General features: G+C 45.0%; 1 long non-coding RNA gene across 2 annotated transcripts in view; it reads left to right on the forward strand.

The window, feature by feature from the left end:
• The window catches only part of LOC125619977, a 37,408-nt gene that overhangs the window by 21,398 nt on the left and 10,740 nt on the right, over window positions 1-5,270 (forward strand). For both annotated transcript variants that reach the window (XR_007351555.1, XR_007351556.1), the window contains exons 2-3: window positions 502-599; window positions 4,628-4,689. This is a non-coding gene — a long non-coding RNA (uncharacterized LOC125619977). The remainder of the gene's footprint in view (window positions 1-501; window positions 600-4,627; window positions 4,690-5,270) is intronic.

Genomic DNA, 5,270 nt, shown 5'->3' on the forward strand with positions numbered 1-5,270 from the left:
ATATATATATATATATATATATATATATATATATATATATATATATATATATTAGATAGATATAAATTTTTACTGTATATTCTCAATACTTTGAACATAGATTTCCAAATCTGGATTTCCCAATCCAAAAATGAATGGATTTAGAGTGAGTTTTATAGGCTCTTGGTGCCAATATAGATTTTTAGATAATAGTTAAAAAATGAACGATTGTTAATTTGGGTGTAAACGAGTTCCCCAGGGCTGCCATAATAAATCACTACAATTGGGTGGCTTAAAGCAATAGGGATTTATTCTCTCAGTTTTGGAGGTCAGAGTCCAAAATCACAGTGTTAGCAGGGCCCACTTCCTCCCAGGACTTTCAGGGAGAATTAATTTTTCCCTGCCTCATCCAGTTTGCAGATATTCCCTGGTTTGGCTGCAGAAATCCAATCTCTGCCTCTGACTTCTTGAGTTTTCTTCCCTGTATCTCTGTTAAATCTCTCTCTCTCTCTCTCTGTCAAGGACACTGTGACAGAATTTAGGGCCCACCCTAAATCCAGGACCATCTCATCTGGAGATCATGAACTTAATCATCTGCAAACTTTCTTCTTCTAAATAAGGTCAGTTCGCAAGTTCCAGGACTTAGGATTTAGGCATATATTTGAGGGGCCACCATTCAACCTGCTATACAATATTGTACTCCAAAATAACGGGAGCCGGGCATGGTGGCTCATGCCTGTAATCCTAGCTACTTGGGAGGCTGAGGCAGGAGAATCGCAAGTTGGAGGTGTGCCTGGGCAATTTAGTGAGCCTCTGTCTTAAAAATTGAAATAAAAAGAACTGGGATATAATTCAGTAGCAGAGTTCTTTATCATAAGCAAGGCCCTGGTACTGGGGCGGGGGGGAAGTGAGGGGAAGGAATTAAAGTTTACCATGTAATCTTCTTCAAGATGTTTGCTCTTGCAAGCATTTGCACAACACCCATTCAAGAGAGTACAGGTTGAGCATCCCATATCCAGAATGCTTGAGGACAGAAGTGTTTCAGATTTGGGATTTTGGAATATTTGCGTAGACTTTCCTGGTTGACCCTTCCTGATCCAAAAATTGGAAATGCTCCAAATTTGAAACTTGGGCGCTGGAAATTGAACCCTTGATCATGCTAAGCACGTGATCTATCACTGAACTACACTCAGCCCTACAAAATCTGAACTTTTTTGAGCATCATGTCATCATGTCAGAGATTCAAAAAGTTGTTTTGAACTTTCTTGATCTCTTTGTGATCCCTCCTTGCAGTTCTCTGAGCCCCATAGCAGAGTGGAATGTGGCCCCTGGGTAGAAACTGACTCTGCCAGTTACTGGTTGTGTGACTTTGGCAATTTTCCTTGGTACAACCTCACTCAGCCTCTTGTGACATGTGAGTCATAATACTGACCTTGGATTGTCACAAGAAAGTCAAAGAGGTGCCAAATGTAAAACCCCTAGCACAATGCCTACGTAATTCTACCAACATTGAAGTCCTCCTTCTTCCTGTGAAGAGCCAGGGTGCCTGGATTCCCTTCCTGATGCCATTCAGCCTTCTTTTTAAACCCTTGGAGTCCATGTTATGGCAAGAGGCAGGATCCCCGGCTTGTTCCTCAAGTCCTACCTTTGTCAGACAGTCTGCTCAAGCCTCTGAATTTCAGGATGTTTCCAAGTTTTGTTTTATTTTATTATTTTTTGGTACCAGGAATTGAACTTGGGGGCGCACTTATTCACTAAACCACATCCCCATCCCTTTATTTATTTTTGATTTTGAGAAAGGGTCTCACTGAGTTGCTTAGGACCTCACTAAGTTGCTGAGGCTGGGTTTGAACTTTCGTTCCTCCTGCCTCAGCCTCCCTAGGGATTACAGGATTGTGCCACCATGCCTGGCTTAGGATGTTTACAATTCACTTAGTCCTTGCCCCTGCTGCTCCCCCCACCTCCTTGTGGAGGATGGAACCTAGGGTCTTGCATGTGCAAGGTGAGCACTCTGCCACTGAGCCAGACATCCAGCCCCAGTCTTGCCCTTTATTGCTTTTGCCTCTTGTCCAGAGACTGTTGCAGGTTTGTTCAGGAGGAGCCCCTGGTATTCATCAGTCTCAACCACTTGATTGAACCCCAAGAGGCATGAAGTAGGCTTATGAGGAATAAAAAGAGGAATCCCCTAGGGGTCTTGCTGATAAGAGCCAAAGTCTTAGTTAGCCAATGAGGCACCCCCAGAGCTGGCTTCTGATGGCTGTATATAAACAGGACTTAAAGGATGAAGAATTTGAAGTAGAGGAGAAGGCCTATCAGGGAGTCTAGAACCCGCGGACTGAATGGTGCTGGTAATGAGACTCGGGGTCTGAAGACAGGAGCAGCAGGCTCTGACATTGACTGCACCTGGGCCACATGGAGGCTGAGCCCTCCAAGGGGACCACCTTCTCAGCCCCACACAATCCCACTCGTAAGGGTGGAGCCCTCATGACCTTTATGTGATGGGCTTCTTGGCTCAATGCAGGAGTCCTGAACTTGAACCTGAGGACCGAAGTGATCCCAGCAAGCCATGTAATGTCTCTGAGCTTTGTTTTAGAAAAGTAAAAACAAAGACACAGAAATTATAGGTGGTCTGGAGATATAAATAAGGTCATGGTGGTGGGGGGGTGAGTAGCATAGAGCCCTTCTCTGTGTGTCAGCCATGAACCTGTAACACACAGACAGCAATAAATACCATCAAGCTCAGGTTAGGTCAATCCAAGTCAGGATGAAGGGTTTTCACGCTCGTCACTTTGGGATGTTGTTTTTTTTTTTTTTAATTCTCCAAGAATTGGGCATTGGTGGTGATTCTGAACCCCAGTGTGCTCTAGGGATCTTGTTAAAATGTAGACTTTCATCAATATCGTTGGCTGGGCTGAGTTCCAGGGTGACGCCACACTGCTCATCAGAGGACCACCCTGAGCAGTGAGGGGCCAAGTACCCCTGGGACTCAGTCCTCTGATAGCTGGCTTTCCCAAACAGTTTTATGTTCAGGATTTCCTAAAAACCACCTACTGCAACTTCTCTTTTCTTTTGAACCGAAAGCTCACTTCTTCAAGTCAGAATTGCCAGGGAAGGATTTCCTCAAGCAACCAGAATAGAATGGCGGCTGGGAGGCCAGGGGAAATGACTGCTGTGATAAAAGCCATCCCTTCAATCAGTCAGCAGCTGACCCCGGCTCACAGGAGGGCGCTAGCCTGCCAGACGTGGGCATTTTAGGTGCAGCACATTCTCATTCCAGAGCCTTATTGGTTATTATTGTTTTGTTTTGATCTTGTGTCCCTTGAGAGTGTGCTCAGTCCTCAGCCCCCGAGAGACTTTTCCTTATTCTCTTTTCTTTATTCTCAACCCTCCAAAGCCCCCTTGGCTTCCACTACAGCATTCGTCTCTATCCTAACGCTGGTTTGGCTGTTCCTGGCCGTCTTTTACAGGGGCCTCCTATAGACCATGACCTCTTCCAAGGAAAAGGTAGAAACTTTTGATCTTTCGTATTTTAGGGGTCTTAGTAACGATTGTAGTTACAAAATATAGTTCTAGTAACCGTTTCCAGACAGTTCTAGTGACAAATCACTGGTTTGTTGAAACAGAGACCTTTGGCTAATTCTCATTTACTTATTTATTTTTTAGGTACTGAGCATTGAACGCAGGCACAATTCACTACTGAGCCACATTCCCAGCCGTTTTTATTTTTGATTTTCAGACAGAGTCTTGCTAAGTTGCTTAGGGCTTTGCCAAGTTGCTGAGGCTGGCTTCGAACTTGTGATCCTCTGGGATCATAGGTGTGCACCATGGCACTGGGCTACTGATCCTCATTTCATGCTTAAAACAACCTAGTCTGTTTTTGCCGTCTCTCCGTTTTTGTAGCTGTGGCAAAAGCAGCCCAGAGAGGTCCAGTGATGGGCCTGAGATCCCCCAGTCCTCAGGTGGGGGATTTGGGCCTCCCGAGCAGGTGTGTTTATTTCTACTTTTGGAAACTTCCCAACCTCTTTGGGATGTCCAAATGAGTAAATGCACACACAGTGAATTTTGTTCACCATTACCTGTAAAGTGGATGTGGCTGATTAGTTTTGGCCAAATGTGCTGATATCCTGAGTCATGGTTCCCAATTCCGGTCTGCGGGTCTGTGTCAGTTCAGGACCAAGTATTCATCAGTCCTTGGTGTGAGGAAACTAACAACATAAAATTAAATTTCTTCAATTCAAGAACTACCTTAACATGGCATAATGTCCATTCTCTGTTTCATAGTAAACCACCTTGCTTTCATGAAATAATGTTGATAGTAATCGGCCCTGGTGGTTGTTTGAGGCTTCCTTTTCTTTTCTCTTCCCCTGCCTCCCTCCCTCCCTCCCTTCCTTCCTTCCTTCCTTTCGTTACTGGAGATGAGCCACTTTATTAATGAGCTACATCCCCAGCCAGCCCCTTTAATTTTTTATTTTCAATAAGGATCTCACTAAATTGCCCGGGCTGGCCTCTGACTTGTGATCCTCCTGCCTTAGCCTCCGGAGTCACTGGGATTACAAGTTTGTGCCACCATGCCCAGCATTTCAAGCATTCTTACTTGGCAAACCAGACTGACCATACTGACTTGGAATCCTATTGTTCTTTTTTTAAGACTCTATGAAATCCCAGTGTCTGGGCATGACTACACTGGAGAAAGCAGAAAGCCATAAACAGGTGAGTGTCTGTTTGAGAGTAAATGGGCAGGCACCTTTAGTGGGTGATTTTGAGAGTGCAGTAAAAATTCCTGCTCATAAATAGCCCTCTTCCCACCATACCCAGTTTATTCTGAGCAGCCCTTGTTTTATAAAGCCAAATCCACTAAAGGAACCCTCCCTTTGATTTGAGCAAAATGGCTGAGAACTTTTTCTTTTAAGTGGGCCCCTTGTGAGTGTGGGCTGGATGGGAAAAGGACCCCGGGTGTCCCACTCCTTTCTTCCACCAGCAGTGTCTTAGTCTGTCTGGGTTACTATAACAAAACGACTTAGACCAGGTTAATTATTGCTCACAGCTCTGGAGGCTGGAAAGTCCACGGTCACGGTGCTTATAGATTCAGTCTCTGAGGAGAGCTCATTCTGTTCTGTAAAACAGTGCTTTCTTGCCCTGTCCTCACATTGTGGAAGGGACAAACTAGCTCTCTGGGGTCTCTGTTTTGAGGACACAATCCCATTTATAAGGGTGGCACCCTCATGACCCAATCACCTGCACCCCCCCCCCAGCCTAAGGCAGTGAACATCCCAATCGTCAATTCAGTTTTG

Source organism: Marmota marmota, unplaced genomic scaffold (assembly GCF_001458135.2).
Source record: "Marmota marmota marmota unplaced genomic scaffold, marMar, whole genome shotgun sequence".
Classification (NCBI taxonomy): domain Eukaryota; kingdom Metazoa; phylum Chordata; class Mammalia; order Rodentia; family Sciuridae; genus Marmota; species Marmota marmota.